The 21254-nt window shown below is 39.9% G+C and overlaps 1 protein-coding gene across 1 annotated transcript in view; it reads left to right on the forward strand.

Annotated features, from left to right (window-relative positions):
- Window positions 1-328: 328 nt before the first annotated feature.
- LOC141982475 (uncharacterized) overlaps window positions 329-21254 on the forward strand; it is a 98910-nt gene continuing 77984 nt past the window's right edge. Inside the window, exon 1 of the mRNA XM_074944597.1 lies at window positions 329-361. The gene's annotated coding sequence lies outside the window, so the exon portion shown is untranslated. The remainder of the gene's footprint in view (window positions 362-21254) is intronic.

Raw genomic sequence — 21254 nt, forward strand, 5'->3', positions numbered from 1 at the left:
ACTGCTGCTGCGGAATTCGTGACTTCCATGACCACCATGACAAACCTGCAGCCTAAAGAAATTTGGTTTAGAAAGAATGACTTCATAAGTGTTTGAATATTGCATACTGTTCATTCTTGATCCATGAGTTTCCACTTCCTTTTTCAGCATAGGTCACGTTGTGGACCTCTGTTATTTCTACAACAGCAAATGTTGTGCTTCTGTTTCAGCACTGGTGCACCAGCTGTGTTGCTAGAAATGAAGCAGGAAGTCAGGTGCTTTGAGCACCAGGTCCAGAAGACTTTGACAGAGCAGAGCTAAAGGACATATATCTCAACCCTGTACTATTGAAGTCACGGGAAGATTTGCCATTGAGTACAGGGTAAGCAGAATCAGTGTGCTGAAAATGCTTAAGTCCAGTGTACGTGACTATATGTGACAGGTTCTAAATCTGCTAACATAGACAAGCCCATAATGATATACCCTCATGTACATGCATTTATCTGGAGAGCCATATACAGAAATAAATTAAGCTGTTTTTAGTTTACTATGAGATCCCGTGTACTTAAGAATGTATCTTACCTACATGCTTACTGCAGCTTCTTTTTCTCCTTAAAAGCAAACCAAGAAATACCTTAATATTCTTTTTCTTCCCATTGTATCTAAAAGTCAAGAAATTCAAAGGTAAGTGTTCCATAGCAGCCATAACTTGACCACATTGTAAATGCAGTATCTATGCAATTATTCTTATTATTAGCATTAAAGCAATTTATGTTATTGTATGTGTTTTTACAGTTTTATAGTTCATGAATCTAGATTCACTGCAAAAGATACATTGTGAATGTTGAAAATTATTAATTTGGAGACCATATATAACATAAAATAAAACATATCGGAGGTGCAAAAGGTAGCCATTGGTCTAGTAGCTGATCTAACTGAGCATTTATACTGTGTTCTTTATATCTGATCACCCTACAGATTCCAGCCTCCAAAAGGGAACGATAAAACCTCCTGACAGCTAGAGGAGATTCACTTAGAAGTGAACATGTGCATGTAGAAGAATGGACTCACTACTGGCAGCCACCCCATTGCGGTTAGGCATGGTATAGCTCTCTTCATCTAATGCCCCCCACAGATAACTGCTCCAGCCCTTCTCTGGTCATCCTCTTCTCATAACTCCGCCCTCCAGCCAGGTTACTTATAGTTTCCCCCCAATCTCTGGTGCCCCTTCCTGATTTAACAGAAAGTTCCACCAACAATATAATCCAGTGTCCTCACATCAGGTCTTTAGTCCACAACTCAGGGCCCCATGATCCATACACCTTCTTGATTCCGGGCTTTCAAGAGTCCATATCTCCTTATGTCAAGGGACTTTCCACAACCTTCCTCAGTGCATGATAGGGGAACCCAGGCCCTCAGTGTCTTTTGGGTTCCAGCCCAGGGATTCTATAATGAGCAGCCAAGGACTGTCCATTCAGGCCCATCCTCTACTACCTTCTTGGGCTTATCCTGCCTCAGCCTGTCAGCAGGCCTTTCCCACAGCCTTTTCTTGGGAGCATTGTGTATCTGCATTCTTCTCAGGCTCCACAGCCTCTCAAGATTCACCCTTCTTCAGGCCCAAGGCTCACAAGGGTCCTCCAACAATTCCAGTGGCAGATATAAACTTATACCAACTTCTGCCCTCCTCAGGCTTGACCTCTTCCCCTTCTCCATTCCTCAGTTGAACATCTTCCAAGACTCTCTCCCTTTAGGTCCAGATTCTGCCCTTTTATCAGAGCTCCCCACTGGAACTTGCTCCATGTCTCTGCTGACCCTTACCAGAGCATCTTTTTAGGCAAGACTTCCAAGGCCCACATACTTTCTTGTCCCTCCACTCTGAAGCTTTTCCTTTCTAGTAACCACCTAGCTTCTCCCTAGCTGGGACTCATTCTAAACTAGTCCTGGTCCATTCTCCAGGTGGGTACACTAATTGAGTTCCTTAGTTCCCCTTAATCTTTCAGTGCCAATGTGGAGTTTACGTCCTATCACAGTATTATTAAAAAGAGAATGGGCAAGACTAATTTTCTTGGCATCAATGATAGAAGAAATGTGATAATTCTTTAGTATGGAAATATGTCTGAGTCCACACACATTTTTTTCAATTTTAATTTAAAAGAAAAATAACACAAATGATTGAAACAGGATCCTAAGTAGGTCTTTCACTTATTGTAAAAGGAGAAAGGTTATTAATGTTCATTAGGTCCTTGTCTGAGATACAAACAACTTCAAATCAGCTTGAGTAGTAAGTAGACCCCACAAATAAAAAGGTAGGTCATCATCGAATAATATTGATTATGTTCAAATATTACACTTTTAGCATATTTGGCTACTGTTTTGGCAGCAGTTTTCAAACTTTTTGAGCTGAGCCTCCCCTTTGAGTTACAATTTTTGGTTGTAGTCAGGCTGGGTGGTGCACTGAGGTGAGTAAGAGAGTGGAGGTGGCAAGTATCCCTGAGTCCTGCTGTATGTCACCAGTCTGAGCCACCTGGTATTGCTGGCCCAAACGTTCCTCCATGCTCCCCTCCTCCCCCACAAGAGGGCATGCCCCAGTTTGAAAACCTCTGGGCTACTGCCATAAAGTTTTTACCAGCTGCAGACACTAAAAGTAAATATACTCAATGCTGGAAGGAATGAATTGGATAGATGTAACAGGGTGGCATCCAGCTCTAATGAGTGCCCCTTCTGGTCAGGTGTGTCTGCAGTCTTTAAATAGTCTTAGCCCTGGTATCAGGCTTCCTTATGGGAGGCAGTGGTTTCACCCTCTTGGTCTATTCTGGCTTTGTCATGGCCACTAAGTAGTTCAATTCCCCTTCTGGGGTTTATCACTGTCCAATTGTAGGCCAGTTCCCCCAGTGACCTATGGGAGGGATCCACTACTCCAGGTCCCAGTCCAGAGACCCTAAAAATAGCAGCCACATGCCACCATGTCCCTTTAACTACACTGCTTTTAGTTCACAGGGCCACTTCCCCCTGGCCCCATCCTTTGCTAAAGCTTCACCTGTACGTCAGGGCTCCTCTAACTTCAGGCCCAGCAGCCAGCTAGGAAAGACTCCTCATTTTCCCAGTGCATGCCATCACTGAGCTGTCCATGGTGCTGCAGTTCCTACTGGCCAGTCATGAGTATCACCTGCACTCCTCTTACTCCAGCAAGGAACTGACTGTCTCTGGCTCTGCAGCTTCTTTTATATGGCCCTCCTGGGCCCTGATTGGCTGCCTCCCTGCTGCCACTATAGGCTGCTTGGAGAACTCCCTCTGCTGCTCCTTTTCTGGGACAGGTGTGGCAAGAGACTGAGGCCCCCAGCAAGGGGCCTCTGGGCCTAATCACTCCATCACAGATATTCATTCAGTTCTTCTTCAACACAGAGATCATCTTTATTAATCTTTTGAGTAGCTAGAAAAGCATTCCATAACTGAAGTAGTAAAATAAATAGATTTTAAAAAATCTTACCAATATGAGGTTTAACCACAAGTGGTAGAGAATCTTTAACCAAAAGATATAAACTCAGTGAATTAATTAGCCATTTTTTGAAATTTTGGCCCACAGAGAGCAGATATCAAGTGAGAAGGTGCCATTTGTTACTCATTTCTTTTATAACTTGAATATGCATGTAAAGACTGAGTGTAAAATTAACTAAGTTATAGTTAAAGAAAAATTGAGTGTAAGGCCCTCATCTAGAAGGACCATACATCCCGTTTCAGCTGGGACGGTCCCTTTTTTAAGCCCTGTCCCTGCCATCCTGACTTTTTTGGCAAAAGTGGACATTTGTACCATTTGCTCTTGCCAACTGATCAGGGGGGGTGTGCAGGAATGTGCAAGGGGGCGAGCGGCGATGCAGCCCCGCAAAGCAGGGAGACAGGGCTCCGGCAGGGGGCAGGCAGGGCTTGAGTGAGCAGCGATGCCAGCCCCAGCCTCACACTGGGGGAAGACAGGGCTCAATTGAGCAGCGACATCAGCCCCAGCCTTTGGGAAATACGGTCACCCTGTCTAGTATGGGGAGGAAGGCTTGGGCGAACAGCTCGGGCCAGCCCCGCAGGAGCAGAGAGGGCTGGGGCCAGCCCCGCATGATGTCCTGTTTTCCCTTTGGGAAATATGGTCACTGTACCCTCATCCTGCCATTTATTCTTTGTGGGCAAACCTCTGCACATACATGGAACACAACATCATTGGGGTAGCAGTCCATTGAAGCACAAAGAATTGCAGGATCGGGGCTGAACTTGTTAAGAGAGGAATCATGTCTGCTCATACTCATGAAATTGAAGCTAGACAAATACAGCAAGAAATAAGGTGCACATTTTTAACAGTGAGAGTAATTAACCGTTGGAATAATTTACCAAGGTGGATTGCCCATCCCTGGCAATTTTTAAATCAAGATTGGATGTTTTTCTAAAATATGTCCTCTAGTTCAAACAGGAATTAATTCAGGGAAGTTCTATGGCTTGTGTTATGCAGGAGGTCAGACTACATATTCACAATGGTTACTTCTGGCTTCGCAATCTATGAGTGGGCTCATTACAGACATTTTCTTTAAACATTCAATTAAATTCTCCATATATTTTCACATACATATTGTGTATATGAAAACCATGACATATGTGTGCAACTTAGTATCTTTTATTTAGTATCTTAGTATTTTTATCCCTGTATACTTTCTCTTGGGACATTGTGTATATTGCCTATATATCTATCTATGTAGCAATTGTTACGGCTTGTTTTGCCAATTTGTTTTTTCACACATTCAGTTAACCTATGTGTTAAAAATCTTTCTGAGGTGCTCTCAACCAACCCTTAAACTTTTTCACACTGTGTACCACATCCTTGGCTGGTGTAAATTGGCATTGGCTAGAGCTGGCTCCATGCAGGAAATGAGACATCTTCAAGGTGTCTTCAACACTTTCTGCAGGAAGGTTGATTGTGCATTGTACAAGTTTCTGTTCCATTACTCAGTCTGTATGTGTGCCAGTTCAGAGGACATACTGCACTTCCAGAACTAACAGAGTGCTTAGAATTGTCACTTACATTTTGAACTGTTTCATATTATTGGTGATTGAACAGAACCCAAGCACACAATTTGCACATTTTTTTTCTTATTTATTATAATATTTTGAATGTGCTTTAAGATCTTCAGATGAAATTGCACAGTGCCTTAGGCCCTAATTCAGGAAAGCCTCCTCTTCAAGAAAGTACACTTAAGCACATGCTTTAAGTGCTTTCCTGTACATGGATGGACTTAGACACACGTTCATATGCTTTCTCACATTAGGGCCTTAATAGCTTACTTTCATTCCTATAGTAAAACTAATAATTTTTGGTCACCATATTTGACAGTTCCAATTACATGTATAATAGGACAGAAACAAAATGGCTAACGGATCCTGATTGCCAAACAGCATTCTTTTGAAAGGCAAGTGTTGGGAGACAATTCAGTCAACATGATGGAAACGGTAAACACCCTTTCTTCTCTTGCCATGATTCCTCTTCTAGTACTGTCAAGAAGAGTTCATGACACTATGGATTATTCTTACCATAAAATGAAAAAAAAATTCTAAAACAAATACAGAAACTTCAGTTCATTCCTGTACATATGAGAGACCTAGAGAAATTGCACTGTTTTTGTCCAATATCCTTTAAAAAATTTAGTCCCCAAACTACAATCAAATTATTATAAGATTTTTTTTTGTCAGGAAGTTACAAGAATTTTACAGTAGAAGCACCAGTAGAAGACCAACCTACAAAGATTACTTTCACGATAAAATTTGTTTCCTGAAAGATGAAAACACTTTTGACTGTACTCTGAAATGAAAAAAAACTATAAATGTCATCTGCACAACCTTTCATACCTAATGCATCTAGGACCAGTGAAGGCACAATTCAAAATAAAAGATTTCATAGACTAAGCCAAACATTCTCAACTTCAGAATTTTACACTTAAGGTACAAGATTTGTTCACATAATCCTGCAGACATGTCTATGGTAAATGTTCTTGAAAGAAAACACAAACTATCAATTTTTATCTGCCTCTCAATTTAAAATCATATTCTTCCTCGCCTAGAAAGCATTTTCATTCCAGAATGAATATCTTGGGACTGGAAGTGTTATCCTTATTGTCTTGTTTATAAAATTTCAAGCCATCTACTATAACTCCTAAAATAGACTTCAAACTTTGGTTCATATTGTGAGTTGCTGAGGCAGTTGATATAAAATGTTAATGATTAAATTCAGACTTAATGTAGGTGGGTACAATTACAATGACCTCAATGGCGTTTAACCCGTTTACACTAAATCTAAATATGGGCCTATTAAATAGTTTTTCTTTCAGAGAATTATAAAGGAACTCCGGTGTTTGAGACTGGAATCCTTACTATTATCTTCTGTAAAGAGGCCCAGTTTAATTTGTGTTTTAAAATTAGATCTCAGGATTTCTCTATCATTTGCAGTATTAGGGCATCAGAGATATGCACACGAGTCTGCTACTTTGGAGTCAACACTTTTGGCTCTTTGCTGAAATAAGTTACCCAGCAAACATCATAACCACTCTAATTTCTACAACTTTGAGCATTTTTCATCTGAGTTGCTTGTTGATAATCTTTGGTTTTTGTTTTGTTGCAAGAGACAAAATTAGAGAAAATAGCAATTCCTTGATAAGCTGAACAAAATCACATTGCAATAACAAATGGGAAGAAGTAGAAACACATCAATTGTGCATTTTGGTTAATAAGGCTTTAGTAGGAGGAAATAGTTGGTATTTGACTATATTAGAACATAAATTTTATCAGACCTTAGATTATTTTCTTTGTGATAACTGAATGGATTTCACACTTTCAGTGAAAACAGTTTTCAAAGGGAAAAAAATCACATTACTTATGCAAACTCTTGAGCTAAGCTAAGGACTTTTGAAACAGTCTTCACAACCTTTCACTTTAGTAAAGACCTCTACAATTGATTTTATATTGTTATTGAAGAATAAGAAATGTTTCCTTTGAAGTCACTTATCAAACAATAAGCCATTAGCTTGTTTTCTTTGTGGAGGGGAAGAGGCCAAATAAATTATCTTTATTGTAGGTCAAATGTCAGAAGTACTCAGAGGTTTGGATACAATTGTTAAATGGTTCAGTGGATCTATAGTGCTGTACTTTCCATTGCTGATGGTTTTTGAAATCTTGCCTCATCAGAGTGCATTTATACAACTCAATTACTTATGCATTTATACAATTAATCTTTTTTTTTCTACACAGGAAAAGTTCTGCACTATTACATCAGAGGCAGAATCAGACTTTTTTTTTAATGCTCTTTAATGGGATCCCCCACTTCCCAAGAGATACAAAAAGAATATTTCAGTATGAAATCAGACCAGCCACAATATTTTTGGAATATCAGACTACTAAAGTAATATCTGTTGTACCTAATCAAAAAATAACATCACTTGAGGAAACTAGGAGTTCTTCCCCAGCTCTGACCACATTAAGACCAGAAAGATATTAACAAATTGGAGAGAGTTCAGAGAAGATTAACTAGATAGTGAGGAAGATGTACAGATTGACTGATCATGAAATAAAGTATGGTATTGCTAGAAACGTGTTCTCCCTGGGTTTGGTTGTTACATTGTATCCCACTCTTTCAGTCGTGCAAACCTGAGTATCCTCCAACACAGAGTGGCCTGCTTACCAATTCTTTTTTCTCTACTAGGTTAACATTTCAGAAGTGATGGCAAAGTTGCTGCCACTTCATTGTCAAGTGGGCCTTGGTGGTAAGCCAATATAACCAATGGTCCGTGCTATATTTCCATCATAAGAGATCAAAATAGGATGTATTGAACTAAATGCTAACTTTAGTGGAAAGGGGACTTCTACTGAGTACACAAGAAGAGAAGGTTTCTAGTGTTTCATGCCAGTTACATAGAAGGTATGACAGTGACGGGAAATAAATTCTTGATCTTAAAGTGTTTATTGATTAGTTGTTTCCAAGACCACAAGTGGAGTCTATTTCAAGCAGACAGTGAGATCTAGTTCAGATGAGGTTTTTCCTTATTTCTAGCAAAGTGACAGACTGGGGAAGTTTGACACAATAGCGGAAGCCATATTGACTAGCAGCTTAAGGGGTGTTTCAATATGAATTTTAGTGCCATTTGGAAATGTTTCTTGTGCAGTTCTTTGTTGTGCCATAGTCATATTTTCTGATTTGGAAGTACAGAAGTATTTAATTTGATTTTTACAGCAATGATTATACAAACTCATGTCTTGACATAAAAGCTTCTCATTCCATGTAGTTTTGGCCATTGGCAAGGCATATCTTCAGAAGCAGAGGCTTCACCTGAAAGCCTTTAAGGATAGCTATGCTGTGGGGTCTGATTCCCCCTTCCATTTCACCAGTGTAACTCCATGCCAGTAAGGTTACACCTATCGTGGTACTGCAGAACCAGGTTGAAGGGTCTATCATTTATTCATATCTCAGTAATATTCCTGGAAATATTCATGTTAAACAAACTCATCACTGCAGTCTCCAACATAACATTTGCTTCCCCTAGAGTCAGCCCAGTGACTAGCTTTTCCTTAAATCTAGGATTTTTGTGCTATATCAAAACATCTGTAAAATATTTTATAGTTATATGGCTAATATAAGGATAATACTTTTGGTATTTTAGAAAATAATGGGGCAGTTTTTAGAATCAAGAGTAAGAAGAGAAATATGAAGGCAAAGACATGAGCAACCATAAACAACATAGCCTCAATTATACCTTCAAATCATTGTTTGGCATGATTCTAACTAACACATTTTCCTGCACCCATAGTGTTGCATCCATATCAACCATATCTCACAGCCATGCCTATTATAGGCAACCATCGTAGTGACCTAGTAGCTGGTGTCAAGGGAAGGAGGGTATTGTGGAAGATTTGGTCCCATCTTGAAATGTTTCTCCTTACTCATGTTTTCTGATTTGAAAGTACAGAAGTGCATTCAGGGAGATTTTATATACAAACACAGTTTGCAACACAGAGCTCTATCTGTGAAAATGCAAATTACTCTTCATGGACAAGGAAAAATTTGCAAGTTTAGCCTTAACTTGAGAAGACCAACCCATTCTTGTGCTTCAGACCCAAGCTCTAGAGAAGCATTAGAAGTATGGCAAAGTAAATAAATAATTTTTGGCAATGTTTTGCTTGAGCTGGAGTATGGAGTCTGACACAGCACACATTACAGCCAAACTGAAGGAGGAGCATTAATGGGAGGAAGCATCAGTGACTGTCAGACACCTTCCTAGAAAATATTCACTGTAGTGTATGATAGTACATTTGTAGCCAAGGCCTTCTGTTACGAACTCTGCAGCAAACTGGACTGAAATTCTCCTGCAAGTTTCTGAGGCACTGTGGCAAAATCTTTGTGGTTTCTGTGGCATTTTGGTTCAGCAGGCTGAACATTTTGTGCCAAAGTTCCAGATAACTTCAATGATGGCAGTTTTATTAAATTCAATATGAAAATGGGTATTACAGTCAGTAAAGTATTACTTGTGCTATTCATTTTGATATTAAATTCTGTTTATTTACTTTGACCCTACTGTTCAAATGCTTTCTTGAATTAGGGACTTAATATCTTACTTTCATTCCTGTAGTAAAACCAATAATTTCTGGTAACCTCATCATGATATTCATTCAATTCTTCTTCAACACTGAGATCATCTTTATTCATCTTTTGAATGGATAGAAAAGCATTTCTGAAGTAGTAAAATAAGTAGATTTTTAAAAAAATCTTTACTAATGTGAGGTTTAACCAAAAGCCTAGGAGTTGTCAAGGGGGAAATCTGGATGTTTTGGCAACTGGGAAAGAGACGGGTGGTGATTTTTGGCACCCAGAAAAATGTGGATTTGGGAATGTAAAATAAGCACATCAGATGTTTCCGCTAACATATTTAGCAGCAAAATATTTAATAATGCTGACATTTTGTTTAGGATCCTTAGGGTTTGTAGTTAACACCACAGTAAGAAGAATGGGAGCAGCTTACACCTCAGAGCCATTATTTCAGGCTGTCCGCATACTTAGAAAGGCAGCACTGCTGCATTTGTTCATATTTGAAAAGTGTTATTTTTAAAATGGAAGCTTAGATTCTGGATTACAATTCTCTGGCATTATATGGATTGTACTGTGGTGGAACTCTGAAAACCCTGTTTATAGCTAAGCCCAGAGCCACTGTAGTGAGATTGTCCTGGAAGTGTTTAAACTGAGTCTCTCTCCACACTGCCCTGTAACTATGTGAACTGAAACACTGCCACAGGCCTAGAGGGAAGAGATGCCATCCACTTATCTTGGTGCATACATTGGAAGAGTGGATATAAAAAATATTTCTTGTTGTGACCACTCAGGACTGGAGAAAGATCAAACCAAATTCTTCCCTCCATTACATCTCCAAGATGCTCCTATCTGTGAGCAGTAATAGGTTTGGTACGCTGATTTATTATTAAAAGTAGGGCGAGTAGCAACATTGATAGTTAAGTTTCCCTGACACTTTCCATTATAAGACCCTCTTTTCAGCTGTGTACAAATTTTCCAAACTTTAACCATTTGGGTTGAGATTTTTCCATTCCACATGTCTGCCTCAGGCTGAATTATTTTGAAAAATTTCACCTAAAATGAACGGTTCAGCTGTTTTTCTGAATAAGATTAGGGAAAAATTTATTGTTTTGCCCATGTTAAAAACATTCTTACCACCATTTTGTTGAGACACTTCAGTGCCTTTATGCCTTGGAGAAGTGACTTGAAATTGGTGGGGGGTCCCTGTGTCGGGGTGCATCTTTCTGTTCCTGTGAAAATCTGGCCAAATCTGGCTTTATGATAGACAGTATAATTTATCATTTACAATAGGTGGAGGAGCAAGTGCAGTCCCAGCAGGTACTCAGTCTGGCAGCAGCTGCTTTTGTACCCCACATGGGGAGACTCCATAGAAAAGTTAATACAGCCCCACACTGTTACTTTTTCCTGTAATTCTCAGTGAGGTTGGATAGGGACAATCCATATCTCCTTTGAACCTGATCCCAGCCCACCAGCTCCTCTTCCTGGTGCATCTACTCTCTACCCTCACTATTGTGCAAACCATAGATCACATGGAGTGCCCTCCTCAGCACCAGGGGTCAGCAGGACATGGGAATACAGAAGTGGCTGGGCCTCCCTTTCTCAAAGAGGGGGTAAGAGCCAAACAGGGAGGTTCCCAGGGACAGATCTAGTGGGTGATCTGGCCCTTTACTTTTAGCTTGATAATATTTCTTTTAAAAGGGACACCATGCATTTAAAAATCTTGTGAATATCCAAAAAGGAGCTAAGAGTTAAAGCCCATTATGGTACTAAATCTGCCTCTGAATCCCACTGCTAGTCTTTGTGGTTTTATAACCATTTTCCTATTTTCTAAAGTATTTTTCTCTCCTCTGAAATGCCTACACCAACAGCAACTGTCATGAGCACGAAGGAGCAGGGTATTAGTTCAGCCCTGGGTTTCCAGAGGCAGAATTTTGAGGACACATGGTCCAAGCAATAATGCAGCCCCCCAGATCACATCAGGGTTTTTTTTTACAGCCTTAGATGCCCTGCTGCTGAGCTCTGAGCTCTTTGGTGGGTTTGGAGCATGATTTCTGGAAGTGGGGAAAAATGGGGGGAACAGTGTTGCGAGTTAGGTAATAGACAAACCTTCATGGCACTTTCACATTCTCTGACCTCAAAGTGTATGCTTTATAACTCATCAATGGATTTTCTGCCCTTTTGCATCTGATACCTGCAGGGATCAACTCCTGCCTTCCCTGGACATTAGGCAGAGTGATGGAACCCTGGTGGCTTACCCATTTTACAAAGAGGGGATCTTACATGGAGAAAGAGGACTCACTGGCTGATGGAACTATGGGGGTAGTTCATTTTTTATAAAGGAATTAGCAATACTCAGCAGAGGGGTTGTTGGGGGGGAAAATGACTAAAATAGTAGGCATTGAGGCCCAGGGTCAGGTTTTCTAGTTGGGAAAGATGAGCAATGTTTAGGAAGGTAGTGTGTGGGGGCGGGGTGTATAGTGTGAAAGGGAACTTTTAAAGTAATGATTGGAAAAAAGGTTCAATTGAATTGGAACCATCATGTTGTGCAGAAAGTATATCTATGTAACCATCTGACCGTAGCACTCTTACATTCTCCCTCCTATCCCACTTCTTTCCTGACGTTGTTACAATCCATTTCCTGTACCTCATACTAGTTACTAATACCACAACAACTGCAGCTAGAGTACCAGCCTTGTGCACACAGACTGACTTCCTGGTGCCTCCTCCAAGCATCTTCCTCCTGCAACCTATGCTCCTCCCCCCAAGTTCTGTGCAGGTGGCTACATGCTCACTTGCGCCTGGATCCTGTAAACACTAACAGAACATGCTTAATTGTACATACAGGCTGTCCCATTGCATTGCAAAGGTGTGTCTTTGCAGGATCAAGGCCTTGCTTTGTCTTGCCTAATTAGACTGTTAGCTATTTAGAGCAAGAACAATGCTTACCTATACGTTTGTACAGTGCTGACACCCTAATCCGGATTGGGCATGTCAAAGGGCAACAGACCTCTTAAAGCAAATCGGGGCCTCAGTCTGCCTGTGACTGCCTTTTGAAGGCCTATCTGGGGGCAAATGACTGGCCAGGTGGCCAATTAAGGGTTAAGTAGTAAATTAGCACCTGGACCTAATAAAGGTCCCCAAGCTCAGTTAAAGGAGGAAGAGGGCGAGAGAGAGAAAGAGGAAGTTTCTTGGGATGGGAGCTACCTGGGGAAATAAGTAGAAGGTGCCCTACTAAGGCAGGGAGAGTATAGGATGTGTTTCTGGAGCTAGAGAACTTCTAGGGAGTTTACCAGATGGATGTTCCTAGAGATGGGAGAATTCTGGAGAAAGAGTTGCAGTTGGCAGAGATCTAGGAGGACTTAGCTTCAGTAGGGGGAGTCACAAACAGTGGCAGGAAACCTGGCCTGCCAGGAACTGCAAGCTGTCCAGGGGAAGAGCTGCCCTTGACAGATCTGCACAAACCCCTGACTCTTGAGAAGGGCTCTATCCAGGTAGTAGCAGGAGATCTGAACTGAGAGAGCTCCAGCTGAAGAGACTGGATAGAGGCAAGATGTAGACTCACCTGGGGGCAGATGGACTGAGTCTGACTCAATCTCTTAACTAGGAAGCTGGGATGAAGGTTTTGTTTATGCTTTGTGGTAGACTTTCAGTTAAATAAATGACTGACATCCCCCATCCCCCCAAGAGGGCACTCTTTAATATCTGAAGCCTGCTTGGTGGACTTGTTTATATTCTGGGTGAAGGGAAATCAAGTTAGGCCTCACCAGTGGCTCCATGCCTGACTGCAAGGGCCCTTGGGATGTATTGTAATAGAAACAATACAATAATTGCCTATGTGTGGGAAATGTTGAAACTGACTATTCCAAAAGCACTGTCAAATACACAACATAAACTGAGAAAACAGAAAAAAGTTTCCCACTAATCTTTTTACATTGTAGTAGTCTTAGATATTTCTTACAAAAATTATCGGTACAAATTTTCAGTCAGAAGCATCAATTTGTTGATCTCTTTAAAAGCAAATTCTCCTCTTCTTTACTGTGGTGTAATCCTACTGAGCTATGCTGTGCTTTGCCAATGGAAGAAGAGTATTTGGCCCATTGTTGCCTGATTTGATATTAGAAGCAGGTAGAGAAGTCCCCCCCCCCCCGCCCCGTGCTGCTCCAACATCATGTGTGCTGAGCAGTCTTTTACTTAAGAGGCAATCTGGTCTGAGCAATAAAAGACAAAAGACTGCAGTGAGGTATTGATCCTCCCCCTGCTGAGAAGAAATACTTTTATTGCCTTTATACCAATGCTAGCAGCCTGAGTAACAAAGAAGAGGAATTGGAATTGCTCATTTATGAGCATAAACTTAATCTAGTTGGTATTACTGAAACCTGGTGCAATGAATCCAATGATTGGAATGTGAAAATAAATGGGTATAACATATTTAGGAAGTGTTGAGTGGGCAAAAGGGGAGGGGGAGTAGCACTCTGTCAAAAATGGCATTACCTATTTCGGAATCATTGATAATTCAGAAGAAAATGGTCTTGAGTGCTTATAGATCAGTGTCCTAACAGATAAAGAACAAGATGGAGTATTAGTTGGTGTCTGCTACAGAGCACCAAATCACACCTGAGAACAGGATGACTAGCTCCTCACACACCTATAGATAATGTGTAGGGGGAAAAACCTGTGTGATGGGGGGAGGCTTCAATTTTATTGACGTATGCTAGCGGTCTCATGCTACTAGAAATAAAAGATCCTTGGAATTTCTAAATGTTATAGATGACAGTTTCCTAACTCAAAAAGTGTACTCAACATGGAGGAATTCTATATTAGAACTCCAAAATAATGGTAGCTTAGGTAAAGTGGTCATCAGTTGATCATATTTATGATGTGCAAACAGAATAAAGTCTAGACCAGTGGTATTTATGCTTGGTGCTTTAAAAGGGCCATGTTTGAAAAGGTGAAAACAATTATGAGCTAGATCAGCTGGGAGGAAGAATTTAGTCAGAAAAATGTGAATGATAATTGGGAACTGTTTAAGAACACCTTACTAGATGCCCAAAAACCACAATTGAGGAAGAAGGCTGTATTAGTTAAAAAACTGACCTGGCTTACAGAGGAAATGAAGGTAGCTATAAAATATAGATGGATGTAAAGAAATGGAAGAAAGGGGAAGTGTATAAAATTGATAAGGGAAGCAAAGGGACACAAGAGAAATCTATGGCTAGCAGGGAAAAGGAGTTTAAGGATATTAGGAACAAAAAGAATCCTGACAAAGGTATTGATCCGTTACTAGATGGAGATGGTAGAATTAGCAATAATAATTCAGAAAAGGCAGAGGTGTCCCGTAAATATTTCTGATCTGCATTTGCGGGGGCGGGGGAGAGGGGGAACTATGATTATGTCATATTATGTGATACTCTTTTTCCATTCTACTAGTATCTCAGGAGGATGTTAACCAGAAGCTACTAAAGTCAGACATTTTTAAATCAGCAGGTCCAGGTAACTTGCATCCAAGAGGTTTAAAAGAGCTGGCTGAGGAGCTCATTGAACGATTAATGTTTTTTTTTGTTCCTTCAAAAAGTCTTGGAAAATTGGGGAAGTTCTAGAAGACTGGCAGAGAATTAAAGCTGTGCCAATATTTAAAAAGAGTAAATGGGATGACCTGGATAATTATAGGCTTGTCAGTCTGACATTGATTCTGGGCAAGATAATGGAGCAATCTAATATGGGAGCATTAAAGGAGGGCTATATAATTAATAATAAAGCATTAAAAGAGGGCAATATAATTAACACCAATCAGCCTGGGTTTATGGAAAATAGATCCTTTCTAACTAGAAAGCTTTTATTTTGATATTACAAATTTGTTTGACAAAGGTAATAGTGTTGATGTAATAAACTTCAATGAGTTGTTTGACTTGCTAGTATTGGTTAAAAAAACTAGAAAGGTATAAAATTAACATGGGATCCATTAAATGGATTAAACATCAGCTAACTGATAAGTCTCAAAATATAACTGAAAATGGAAATCATCATCGAATGGGTGTGTTACTAGTATGATCCTGCAGGGATCAAATTTCCCTTATGCAAGTCAACATTTTTATAATGACCTGGAAGAAAATATAAAATTATGGCCGGTAAAGTTTGCAGATGACACGCAAACTGGGGGGAGTGATAAATAATGGAGAGTACAGGTAACTGATCCAGAGAAATCTAGATTGTGTGGTAAACTGGGCGCAAGCAGACAGTCTGCATTTTAATCTGGGTAAATGTATACATCTGGAACAAAGAATGTAGGCTGCACTTACATGATGGGGAAATCTCTCTTGTGAAACAGTGACTCTGAAAAAGATTTGGGGGTTGTGGTGGATAATGAGATGAGCATGAGTTCCTAGTGTGATGCTATGCCCAAAAGAAGGTCTAATGTGATCCTGGGTTACTTAAAACAGGAGACTCTTGAGTAGAGAGTAGTGTGGCCATGGCTGGAATACTGTGTCCAGCTGTGGTGTCCAAATTCAAGAAGGATGTTGGTAAATTGGAGAAGGTTAAGAAAGGAGCCAGGAGAATGATTAAAATATGCTTTATAGTGATAGACTAGAGGAGCTCAATCTATTTAGCTTAACAAAGAGAAGGTGAAAGGATGACTTGATGAGTCTATAAGTACCTATATGGGGATCAAATATTTAATAATGGGCTCTTCTAGCAGAGAAAGGTATAACATGAGCCAGTGGCTGGAAGTTGAAGCTAGGCAAATTCAGACTGGAAATAAGGTGAGAGTAATTAACCTACCACTGATTGTGGTTGATTCTCCATCACGGACAATTTTTAAATCAAGATTGGATATTATCCTAAAAGATCTGCTCTAGGAATTATTTTGGGTGTGTTCTATGGCCTGTGTTATGAAGGAGGTCAGACTGAATGATCACAATGATCATGGCTTTGGAATCCTCCAATTTATGACTCCATGACACAAACTTACTCCTTAGATTTAGTAACAATCTAAGCTGCCATTTTCTACTTATACCTGTGGTTGGATGTACAAACTCCACACTGAGGAACAGATTGTAACGGAGCAGCTCTGGGCCCAGGAGGCTCCGCCCAGTCTCATCTGCTGGGAGTGCTCTGCTGGAAGTGGAGCTTAAAAGGGTGCAACATAGCTCAGTCAGTGTGAGGGGGTAGACCAGCATTAGTAGCTCCTGTAGGGATATAGCAGGAGTCCCATGTCCCCCTGAGCTGACTTCCGTAGAGAGCTGCAGGCTGCTGCTGGAGAAATAGCAGAACACTTGCATTGCAAGTCAATCATCAGCCCCCCTTTGGGCCTCTGGAGAGGCAGGGGAGGCAGTAGGAAGAGACTTTGGGAGCAGGCTTGGTGATATCCTTACTCAGGATTCACACCTGAACTGCCAGCCCCAGGGATCTGGGTGGGAATGTGGGGGCCTGGGCTCCCCTACTGCCAGCCTGTGGACTTGACTCAAAATGGGGTATAGTGAGCTAGTGCTCTGACCACTAGGGGATTCCCTCCCTCCTACCCTCAATCACAATGCCCTTCTCTTGGAATCACAAATTCTGAGAAATGTGAGTAAAATTCCATCTATTTCATTGCTTTGTTTAAATAGAAGTGGCTTGGAAATTCCTAAGGAAATGTTGCTATGCATTTTTGTCTATAAAGACACAGCCTTTGAATCAAGTAACTTTTGTTGTTGCAAATTTTAGTTTATGTGCAAGGTAGATATTCTATCCTCACCTCTCCCCATAACTTACACGTACTTGTTTGAGCAAAGCAGATGCAATAGAATGGCTGATATATGTTAACTCCATTGTATCAGAATAAATAGAGTAATTACTGAGGACTGGATTACACCCTCCTGTATCCATAGGTAGCAGAGACTACCACATACAGATAGACCTTCCCCCCTCATCCCCATTGGTCAGCATGGTGAGCAATTTCATTTTCCATTTCATTCTGGTTATCATGGTAGCTGGATAAGCTGGGGGTTTAGCCATTTGCAACAGTTTTCTGCCAAGTTATCCTTTGCTGCCATGTTTTTAATAAGGTTATACTGGCAGTTTTTGGACTGAAAAGCTGAGAACTCCTAGATTGGCATAGATTGTGATGAATAATTAAAGTTTAAAAAATAGAACCGAGGAGCGTGGGGGAATATTTAATATTGGGGAAAATTTAGTTTTTAGTTAACTTTTTAATCATAAGATCCTTTATCTGGGAGATATGTGAGATATTTCTAACATAATTATATTTAACTTTCTTACCAATCTCATTTATTAATCTACAAGTAGCTTTCTAATACTCTCCCAATGATATTAATGAGAATCAAGTCCATTGTTTTTAACACTAAAGCCTCTTCACCTCTCTGGCAGTGTAAAGGGGCCTTAGAGTGTAATGAAACAGTTACATTCATTTCAAGGCTCCCAGAACAATGCCTTAGTGTAAATGAGAATAAGGCCCAATGTTTCTTTTTTAAAGGGGAAGGGAAATATTCTTCATATGAGAGTGTCTTTGTCGTTAAATATAACGCTTACATTTCTCTGTGTTTTATCTGCCGCAAATTAGAAGTGTAAATAGAGCCACCTGTAGACCAGATCATTAGTCTTCTTGGTATCCTGCCACTGGCCAAAACACCTTCAAAGCAATCCTAATATACCCAGGAAAGAAATGGACTAATAGTACTTGTTCTCATTCTAAGAAGTCCCTGCTGGCAACCACATTCTGAAGCATGAGGGCTGTTATCCCTTTAAATATAGCTTAGTTCGGTGTTCATGTTACACTGGTTTATGTATATACCCACCACCGCTTTTATTCCAATCATCTTTTTAGATCAGATTCATTGCTCAATTTACTACTTGTGTTGATTCCATTGAGATCACATGGTATATCAGTCATCTTGAATATGTGCCTTGGTGTCAACAATGAACTCCCTGGAATAAATTCATCCCTGGCAAACATCATCAATTTTAATAGAATTATACAAAGGATGAATTTGAACCTTTGTCTCAATGAGCATCTGTTCATGTCAGATTTTCTTGAAGATGAGACTGGATTTAGCTAGCATCCCTAAATTGGCATGTAATTTGATGCCAAGATAGTAAGTTTCTCTGCATACACCAAGATGGGGGATTTGAGCATCATTGGATTGGCCTGATGTTTTGGAGATATAAACAAGGTTGGATTTAAATCAGTTAATTCAATATCCTGAAATTCTTCCAAAATGATCCAGTATGTTTCAAAGATTAAATAAATTAGTCTTTTATGCCTGTGGGATAAGGTGGGTGAAGTAAGATCTTTTATTGGACCAGCTTCTGTTAGTGAGAGAGAGACATTTTTGAGCTTACACAGAGCTCTTCAGGTTTCATGCCTGGCATATTAGCTGGCTTCCCTTCATCCTGGGCTGCTATATGTACATTAATGAGTAAAACAAATGAGGAGGAGAATTATGAAGAAAACGAATAGTACTTTGAAATATCCAGGTGGGAGCCGTAGGTTACCTACGATCACAATTTGTTGGAAGACCAGCCTGTAGCAGTTTGAATTAACACTATCAACTTGGGGAAAAAAAAGAAATGGGCTGTGGTCACTGGGCATCGTTTACTGGGGCAGTAAACATTTTTGTTACAGAATGTATCACATCAGCTTACGTTATGATGGACAACATGAAGTGCTGCATCATAAGGGGAAGTCACAGCCACAATGTGAAGAGGAATATGCTTTGGTTTGGGTTGGTTGCCAAGTATTAAGCCATTGAGACTATGGCATCTTAAAATAATGGATAGATGTGAAACTCCCAGGGAAATATCTGCAATATCAAAGAGGCAGCAGGATATGTTCCCATCAGCAGCTGAATTTATCTGAGATTATTCAGTACATTGGTGGCTTTAACCATATTCAGTACAGCATGTGATTGTTTTATGTGTTATCTTTAATTAGCAGCTTTTTCACAGTAAATGGGTTTGGTTTAAGAATTCTAAAAGTCCCTCTAAAATTAAAAGAATGAAAAAAATGACATTCTTAATTAGCTAATTTTTAGAATGCAAGTCAGCTATTACATGGAACGGAACAAATGTGTGAAGGAAAATGATTAAATGTACACAATGCTTCACACTGCATCACATACGATACCTTTTTCTATTTTAAATACACACTTGTAGGTTCTTTTGTATGCTTTTCTTTCATTTCTTACGGTCACAGTCATTTGGTATCAATTAAGATAGATTCTGAGTGGCAGCCACCCAGTCAAATAAAGAATATGAGCACAATCACTCAGTTTAGATCATCATTTTCAAAGGCTAGAATGACAAGGAGATTTTGTGCCACTTAATATAGCAATGGATGTAATCTTGCAGAATAACTTCACTCTCCCATAGTCTTGAAGCATCGGTGAAAGGAAATAGGCTTATAGATTGCTGAAATATCTCAAGCAGCATTTGACACTTAAAAGCAGCAATGAACTCAGCATAATATAAAGTAGACACACAGTGGCTAAAACTTCTAGAGCTACTCTATAATGACTGTTACAGTATTGCAGAGGAAAAACACAAATTCCTCCAAAAAAGAAGCTGGGACTGACATAACTGATCTTTCAGACAGTTCTGTTGGATTCTTTGACTGCTCTGGTTCTTAAATCTATTAAGTGGTAATGATAAGAATACATGCAGCTCAAGACAGATATTTTCACCTCTTTCATGATATATTACAAAAATACTGCTGTGAAGCTAAAAGGACTCAGGAATGAAATTCTTTTCACAAAAATAATTTGCTGTGTTCTAAAGAAAGGTTGGCGTGCTTTACTAAACTGTACAAACGTTATTTCTCTTTTATTGACACTCTTTGCAGAGTCAGACCATGAAATGACTTGAGTTTTAATCTACTTTTTATACTGAAGGGAGAGGCCTCTAATTTAATAGCTTCAACACAGGTAAGTAATTCATAAACACATATTTTCCAAATGTTTCTTAAAGTCATAAAGAGGTGGAAGAAAATGGTGGGTTACCATGAGATGGTTACTATTAAGCAAGTGCAATTATATTTACTTGCTTGATATTAGATTTTTATTTCATTTGCAGGTATGGCTCGGGAGTCTGACACAGGTACCTTTCCGGTGTGCTTGGAATGCAAATGGCATAGTGTTTTTCTTACTAATCTGCTTTAACACAGATATTATAGAATCACACGGAAGAAAATTCCAAAGTTATGACTTGATCTCCATGTTAAAATATTTTCAGAATTATACGACTGTCAGGCTCACACAGCAGTCATTTAACAAACAACAAAAAGCAGCAAGTGGCACTTGATGAAGCTCGATAGCGTCTAGCATTGATCAGGACATGAAAGAGAATGAGGACAGACACAGGAATGGATTTTAAATGGCAGATGCCATTTAATTAAAATGTAACATTGGACAGGGGCGCTATTTGCCCTTCTCCCCAGACTGGGCATTTAAGTGGCTGATTGTCCAGCGTGGTGTTTTCAGGCATCTATCATATAGCCAGCAACTCAGGCTGGACACTCCAAATGCCTACCCCAAGGATTCAGCTAGCTCTGCTGAATCCTCTCACCTTCCCCACTGTGAAAGGTATAGAAGGTACCAAAGAGGGACCTTGGTTTGCAAGAACCTCGGGTCTTCTTTTTTCCATAGACATGTGGTCCACCAAGAAAATCTCATGTCTCTTATTT

Source organism: Natator depressus, chromosome 2 (genome assembly GCF_965152275.1).
Source record: "Natator depressus isolate rNatDep1 chromosome 2, rNatDep2.hap1, whole genome shotgun sequence".
In the NCBI taxonomy this organism is placed as follows: Eukaryota; Metazoa; Chordata; order Testudines; family Cheloniidae; genus Natator; species Natator depressus.